Source organism: Pimephales promelas, chromosome 25, assembly GCF_988280905.1.
Source record: "Pimephales promelas chromosome 25, fPimPro1.hap1.1, whole genome shotgun sequence".
NCBI lineage: Eukaryota > Metazoa > Chordata > Actinopteri > Cypriniformes > Leuciscidae > Pimephales > Pimephales promelas.
This window is the reverse complement of record NC_142793.1, coordinates 6,658,162-6,666,871: the sequence shown is the minus strand read 5'-3', so window position 1 is coordinate 6,666,871 and position 8,710 is coordinate 6,658,162. Positions and strand designations below refer to the sequence as shown.

At 44.8% G+C, this 8,710-nt stretch overlaps 1 pseudogene; it reads right to left on the bottom strand.

Moving 5' to 3' along the window:
* Positions 1–732: 732 nt before the first annotated feature.
* On the bottom strand, positions 733–8,471 carry LOC148964993 (immunoglobulin lambda constant 7 pseudogene; annotated as a pseudogene).
* Positions 8,472–8,710: the final 239 nt, after the last annotated feature.

Genomic DNA, 8,710 nt, shown 5'->3' with positions numbered 1-8,710 from the left:
ACACACTTCACTCCAATGTGTTTATAGCTCTATGAACTGAACATGACATCATCAAGAGCTCTTCTTCATCAACCAACAAACATGACTTTCAGCATCATCTTCCAGGTTTGAAGAATGATTTATGATTGTGTTTTCACACACTAATAACACTATATATTTACAATCTACAACAATCTTGTGTTTATGAAGAGAATGAGTCAGTGTTTTATTATAATCATCATGTTTTAGGTGTAATATATAATCCTGTCAGTCAAACTGAACACACTGCATTCAGTCACTTTAATTATTTTATTATATTTTTGTTTTTTAAATACCAGCACCTTCATTTGCAGAAGTGAAAGTGTTCCAGTCCAGATGATGTGACCAATCAGAGAGTGAGACTGAAAGCCCATTTGCATTGTAAGGGTGGAGTGATTGTGATCTCTCAGAATAGAGCAGCTCTGTCTCCAGAGACCATGTTCAAACCCCAAGAGCTTTATTTGACATTTACTGCCACATCAACCTTCTGAAAAGCTCCTGCATCTTCATCTGTTAGTTGAATGATGTTGTCAGACACAAAGTGAACTTGTTGAGAAGCTTTATTGAATGTTGCAGCAAACACACGCACACACACACACACACACACACTGTTTGAGTATTGAGTTGTAAAGCACTCCAGCTGCAGCACTAGACTCATATGAATCCTGCCTGACACAGGACACTCAGATACGGCTCATCTTCAGGAGAGAAACATCAGCACTCAGAGCTCTTGTGGAACGAGACCTCATGAGGAGCTCCATCATGTGTTACTCTGCAGACGTACAGCTCTCCCTCTTCCCAGCGTGCTTTGCTGAGGGTCAGGACGCTACTGCGGCTGTAGCGGCCGTCCTGCTGGCTCTCTGCGCTGGTCAGAACCCCCTCGGTGACCTCTGACCCGTCCAGTGTCCAGCTCACTAGCGCCCCCTGTGGAGAGTAAGAGCTGAGCAGGCAGAGCAGTGCGGCTGAGTCTCCAGAGATCTGCAGAGAAGAGGGCGGCAGCAGAGACACTGAGGGCTTCACTGTGGGACCAGCTGCAGGAGACACACACACACACACACACACACACACACCGCATGAATCAAACTAAACATTGCAATACACAGACTGCTTTAATTCAGTTTAATTGGATATCCCAAAATAAAGTTAGTTTGTACTCAAGTGAGATATTCAACAAATAAAAAACTCAATGTAAAAGTTTGATTCAAGCTCACATAAAAAGAAATGTATATAACTTATAAGAACTAGAAAACAACGTCTGTGTTTGTATTATAAAGCACTGAATTATAAGCACAACATGAGCAAAAGAGATTCAGTATCATTGACTGAACTACAGAAAGGAGCAACATTTACATTCTGATGTCAAATCTCTTTTTACATGTATGATTTCTACAATAAAAGATCAACTAAATATGAAGGAAAAACAAACCTGTAATTAAAGCTGCAAGCAGCGATGGGCGGGCCCTCGCACCTGTAGTGCGTCGGGGTGTGAGGTGGCCGCGTTGCATATTTTGCAGCTCAGCTGTTGTGGCTGTGAATTTGCTACGCTGCTTCATTAAAGGTCACTTCCTGTTGCCAGCAGGTGGCGCTATGACTGTGGGTGAATGTCGGCATGTAGTTTTGTTCAGGGCGGGACTCTTGTCAAATGTGTACAATTTGGTGCAGATCTGGGCATTTACAGCCAAGTTACTACAATTTCCTGTTTCATGGCGAATCATCGACGCCACGGACACGCCCATTGAGGAAAACGCGCAGATTGCACAACTTTTCATCGTCAATGCCTTTAGAAGGCACAGCAGAAATTTGAAGTCGATCCGACTAAATCCCTAGGAGGAGTTAGTTAAAGTACGTAATCAGTAAATCATCCAAAAATGGCGGTAAAATTAGAAATGGCCGATTTCCTGTTGAGTTTAGGGCATCGCTCCAAGAGACTTTTCTGTGCGTCTGGATATGTTAGTTGTACCACAAAAATTTCGTACATGTCGGTCAAACATGCGGCAGGGGCTGCTTCGTTAAAGGTCACTTCCTGTTTCCACTAGGTGGCGCTATGACTGTGGGTGAATGTCGGCATGTAGATTTGTTCAGGACGGGACTCTTGTCAAATATGTAAAATTTCGTGCAGGTCTGGGCATTTACAGCCAAGTTACAACAACTTCCTGTTTCATGGCGAATCATCAACGCCACGGACACGCCCATGGACGAAAACGCACAGATAGCACAACTTTACATCGTCAATGCCTTTAGAAGGCACAGCAGAAATGTGATGTCGATCCGACTAAAGCCCTAGGAGGAGTTCGTTAAAGTACGTAATGAGTAAATCATCCAAAAATGGCGGTAAAATTAGAAATGGCTGACTTCCTGTTGAGTTTAGGGCATCACTCCAAGAGACTTTTCTGTGCGTCTGGACATGGTAGATGTACCACAGAAATTTCGTACATGTCGGTCAAACATGCGACGGGGGCTGCTTCGTTAAAAGTCACTTCCTCTTGCCACTAGGTGGCGCTATGAATGTGGGTGAATGTCGGCATGTAGATTTGTTCAGGGCGGGACTCTTGTCAAATGTGTAAAATTTCGTGTAGATCTGGGCATTTACAGCCAAGTTACTACAACTTCCTGTTTCATGGCGAATCATCGACGCCACGGACACGCCCATCGACGAAAACGCGCAGATAGCACAACTTTACATCGTCAATGCCTTTAGAAGGTACAGCAGAAATTTGAAGTTGATCCGACTAAATCCCTAGGAGGAGTTCGTTAAAGTACGGAGTGTGTAAATCGTCCCAAATCGGTCGCCAAATTCAAAATGGCGGACTTCCTGTCGAGTTTAGGGTATGGGTTCTTGAGGCTTTTTTGTGCGTCTGGTCATGGTAGATGTACCACAGAAATTTCGTACATGTCGGTCAAACAAGCGGCGGGGGCTGCTTCGTTAAAGGTCACTTCCTGTTGCCAGCAGGTGGCGCTATGACTGTGGGTGAATGTCGGCATGTAGATTTGTTCAGGGCGGGACTCTTGTCAAATGTGTAAAATTTCGTGCAGATCTGGGCATTTACAGCCAAGTTACTACAACTTCCTGTTTCATGGCGAATCTTCGACGCCACGGACACGCCCATTGACGAAAACGCGCAGATAGCACAACTTTACATCGTCAATGGCTTTAGAAGGCACAGCAGAAATTTTAAGTCGATCCGACTAAATCCCTAGGAGGAGTTCGTTAAAGTACGGAGTCTGTAAATCGTCCAAAAATGGCCGCCAAATTCAAAATGGCGGACCTCCTGTCGAGTTTAGGGTATGGGTTCTTGAGGCTTTTTTGTGCGCCTTGATATGATACACGTCCCCACCAAATTTCGTGCATGTAGGTTGAACGTGGACGAGGGGCTAATTTTTTCCAATTTTCTAGGTGGCGCTAGCGTGCCATTTTGCCCCGCCCATCCGCGAAACCCACAAAATACGAAATTTTTCACCAGTCCTGACATGCGTGCCAAATTTGGTGAGTTTTTGAGCATGTTGCGGCCCCGAAAATGGCACTTACTTTGCAGAAAAAATAAAAAAAAAATAATAATAATTAAAGCTGCAAGCAGCGATGGGCGGGCCCTCGCACCTGTAGCGTGTCGGGGTGTGAGGTGGCCGCGTTGCATATTTTGCAGCTCAGCTGTTGTGGCTGTGAATTTGCTACGCTGCTTCATTAAAGGTCACTTCCTGTTGCCAGCAGGTGGCGCTATGACTGTGGGTGAATGTCGGCATGTAGTTTTGTTCAGGGCGGGACTCTTGTCAAATGTGTATAATTTGGTGCAGATCTGGGCATTTACAGCCAAGTTACTACAATTTCCTGTTTCATGGCGAATCATCGACGCCACGGACACGCCCATTGAGGAAAACGCGCAGATTGCACAACTTTACATCGTCAATGCCTTTAGAAGGCACAGCAGAAATTTTAAGTCGATCCGACTAAATCCCTAGGAGGAGTTAGTTAAAGTACGTAATGAGTAAATCATCCAAAAATGGCGGTAAAATTAGAAATGGCCGATTTCCTGTTGAGTTTAGGGCATCGCTCCAAGAGACTTTTCTGTGCATCTGGATATGTTAATTGTACCACAAAAATTTCGTACATGTCGGTCAAACATGCGGCAGGGGCTGCTTCGTTAAAGGTCACTTCCTGTTGCCACTAGGTGGCGCTATGACTGTGGGTGAATGTCGGCATGTAGATTTGTTCAGGACGGGACTCTTGTCAAATATGTAAAATTTCGTGCAGGTCTGGGCATTTACAGCCAAGTTACAACAACTTCCTGTTTCATGGCGAATCATCGACGCCACGGACACGCCCATGGACGAAAACGCACAGATAGCACAACTTTACATCGTCAATGCCTTTAGAAGGCACAGCAGAAATGTGATGTCGATCCGACTAAAGCCCTAGGAGGAGTTAGTTAAAGTACGTAATGAGTAAATCATCCAAACATGGCGGTAAAATTAGAAATGGCTGAATTCCTGTTGAGTTTAGGGCATCGCTCAAAGAGACTTTTCTGTGCGTCTGGACATGGTAGATGTACCACAGAAATTTCGTACATGTCGGTCAAACAAGCGGCGGGGGCTGCTTTGTTAAAGGCCACTTCCTGTTGCCAGCAGGTGGCGCTATGACTGTGGGTGAATGTCGGCATGTAGATTTGTTCAGGGTGGGACTCTTGTCAAATATGTAAAATTTCATGCAGATCTGGGCATTTATAGCCAAGTTACTACAACTTCCTGTTTCATGGCGAATCATCGACGCCACGAACACGCCCATTGACGAAAACGGGCAGATAGCACAACTTTACATCGTCAATGCCTTTAGAAGGCACAGCAGAAATGTGATGTCGAACCAACTAAAGCCCTAGGAGGAGTTTGTTAAAGTACGGAGTGTGTAAATCGTCCCAAATCGGTCGCCAAATTCAAAATGGCGGACTTCCTGTCGAGTTTAGGTTATGGGTTCTTGAGGTTTTTTTGTGCGTCTGGTCATGGTAGATGTACCACAGAAATTTCGTACATGTCGGTCAAACAAGCGGCGGGGGCTGCTTCGTTAAAGGTCACTTCCTGTCGCCAGCAGGTGGCGCTATGACTGTGGGTGAATGTCGGCATGTAGATTTGTTCAGGGCGGGACTCTTGTCAAATGTGTAAAATTTCGTGCAGATCTGGGCATTTACAGCCAAGTTACTACAACTTCCTGTTTCATGGCGAATCATCGACGCCACGGACACGCCCATTGACGAAAACGCGCAGATAGCACAACTTTACATCATCAATGCCTTTAGAAGGTACAGCAGAAATTTGAAGTTGATCCGACTAAATCCCTAGGAGGAGTTCGTTAAAGTACGGAGTGTGTAAATCGTCCCAAATCGGTCGCCAAATTCAAAATGGCGGACTTCTTGTCGAGTTTAGGGTATGGGTTCTTGAGGCTTTTTTGTGCGTCTGGTCATGGTAGATGTACCACAGAAATTTCGTACATGTCGGTCAAACAAGCGGCGGGGGCTACTTCGTTAAAGGTCACTTCCTGTCGCCAGCAGGTGGCGCTATGACTGTGGGTGAATGTCGGCATGTAGATTTGTTCAGGGCGGGACTCTTGTCAAATGTGTAAAATTTCGTGCAGATCTGGGCATTTACAGCCAAGTTACTACAACTTCCTGTTTCATGGCGAATCTTCGACGCCACGGACACGCCCATCGACGAAAACGCGCAGATAGCACAACTTTACATCGTCAATGCCTTTAGAAGGCACGGCAGAAATTTTAAGTCGATCCGACTAAATCCCTAGGAGGAGTTCGTTAAAGTACGGAGTCTGTAAATCGTCCAAAAATGGCCGCCAAATTCAAAATGGCGGACCTCCTGTCGAGTTTAGGGTATGGGTTCTTGAGGCTTTTTTGTGCGTCTTGACATGATACACGTCCCCACCAAATTTCGTGCATGTAGGTTGAACGTGGACGAGGGGCTAATTTTTTCCAATTTTCTAGGTGGCGCTAGCCTGCCATTTTGCCCCGCCCATCCGCGAAACCCACAAAATACGAAATTTTTCACCAGTCCTGACATGTGTGCCAAATTTGGTGAGTTTTTGAGCATGTTGCGGCCCCGAAAATGGCACTTACTTTGCAGAAAAAAGAAAAAAGAAAAAAAAAAAAAAAATTAAAGCTGCAAGCAGCGATGGGCGGGCCCTCGCACCTGTAGCGCGTCGGGGTGTGAGGTGGCCACGTTGCATATTTTGCAGCTCAGCTGTTGTGGCTGTGAATTTGCTACGCTGCTTCATTAAAGGTCACTTCCTGTTGCCAGCAGGTGGCGCTATGACTGTGGGTGAAAGTCGGCATGTAGATTTGTTCAGGACGGGACTCTTGTCAAATATGTAAAATTTCGTGCAGATCTGGGCATTTACAGCCAAGTTACAACAACTTCCTGTTTCATGGCGAATCATCGACGCCACGGACACGCCCATGGACGAAAACGCACAGATAGCACAACTTTACATCGTCAATGCCTTTAGAAGGCACAGCAGAAATGTGAAATCGATCAGACTAAATCCCTAGGAGGAGTTAGTTAAAGTACGTAATGAGTAAATCATCCAAAACTGGCGGTAAAATTAGCAATGGCGGACTTCCTGTCGAGTTTAGGGAATCGCTCCAAGAGACTTTTCTGTGCGTCTGGACATGGTAGATGTACCACAGAAATTTCGTACAGGTCGGTCAAACATGCGGCCGGGGCTGCTTCGTTAAAGGTCACTTCCTGTTGCCAGCAGGTGGCGCTATGACTGTGGGTGAATGTCGGCATGTAGATTTGTTCAGGACGGGACTCTTGTCAAATATGTAAAATTTCGTGCAGGTCTGGGCATTTACAGCCAAGTTACAACAACTTCCTGTTTCATGGCGAATCATCGACGCCACGGACACGCCCATGGACGAAAACGCACAGATAGCACAACTTTACATCGTCAATGCCTTTAGAAGGCACAGCAGAAATGTGATGTCGATCCGACTAAAGCCCTAGGAGGAGTTAGTTAAAGTACGTAATGAGTAAATCATCCAAACATGGCGGTAAAATTAGAAATGGCTGAATTCCTGTTGAGTTTAGGGCATCGCTCCAAGAGACTTTTCTGTGCGTCTGGACATGGTAGATGTACCACAGAAATTTCGTACATGTCGGTCAAACAAGCGGCGGGGGCTGCTTTGTTAAAGGCCACTTCCTGTTGCCAGCAGGTGGCGCTATGACTGTGGGTGAATGTCGGCATGTAGATTTGTTCAGGGTGGGACTCTTGTCAAATATGTAAAATTTCATGCAGATCTGGGCATTTATAGCCAAGTTACTACAACTTCCTGTTTCATGGCGAATCATCGACGCCACGAACACGCCCATTGACGAAAACGGGCAGATAGCACAACTTTACATCGTCAATGCCTTTAGAAGACCTCCGTGAAGTTGGCACCCCATAAAACGAAATAATCTCCAAAACTATGCCAATGGTTTGTGCTGTATTTGTGCTGATTTGTGCCGTAAAAACGAACATTTGTGCTGGTTTGGAGTTTGAGATATTGATGATTATTTTTTTGGTTGTGTTACGTCACTCTCCACCCCATATCGTTCAAATCGCTCCAAACCAGTGTCATTCGTTTGTGCTCTGTTTGTGCTGGTTTGTGCCGTTAAAACAAACATTGTATCCATTTTCCTTTCGCAGATATAGCAAATTTAATTCGGGAGCTGTGACGTCATTCTCCACCCCATTTCTTCTGAATCGCACACAAAATGTGTCTTTCGTTTGTGCTTGGTTTGTGCTGATTTGTGCCGTTAAAATTAACATGGTATCTATATCCCCTCCTTTAGAAATATCAAATATAATTCGGGGCAGTGACGTCACTCTCCACCCCACCTCGTCTAAATCGCACCAAACCGGTGTCGTTTGTTTGTGCTCGATTTGTGCCGGTTTGTGCCATTGAAAGAAACATTGCAACTACGATCCCCTCTTAAACATATTTTAAAAAAAAACTTTTTAAGCAGTTACATAACTCTCCACCCCATTTGTTCTAAATCGTTGCAAAACTGTGACGTTTGTTTGTGCTCAATTTGTGCCGGTTTGTGCCGTTACGATGAACATTGTGTATTTTTCCCCTCCTTAGAAATAAAACATTGGATTCGGGACAGTGACGTCACTCTCCACCCCACCTCGTCTAAATCGCCCCAAAACGGTGCCTTTTGTTTGTGCTCGATTTGTGCTGTTTTGTGCCGTAGAAAGAACCATAATAAATTATACAATTCTTCAGACATCCCAAAATCTTTGGAGGAGTACTGATGAGTGACGTCACGAAAGCAAGCCGCGCTCTCCATCTCGTCTACAAACCTGTCTGGTGCGTTTGTGCTCGCACAGGGCCGCGGCTGCTGTCATTGTTCCTTTCTTCCTCTTTAGATACGGAAATGTTTTGGTCTAGATTTGTGCTAGATATTGACATTTGGTCTTTATAAAATCTCCAATGCACTATGAAATATTAATGTAGCCCAATACCCTGGCTCAAGCCTACGTGTGACTGATGCTGTAATTTTGTCCAATAAAAAAAATAAAAATTAATAAAAAAAGTTGTGTACTGTCTTAAGTTTTCTGAATACTAAAGGCTTCAGTTTACAGACATTTCATTACAGACACAAGTCTTTCTGCCCCCTTAAAAACATTTGTTTACCCTAAGCACTGCAT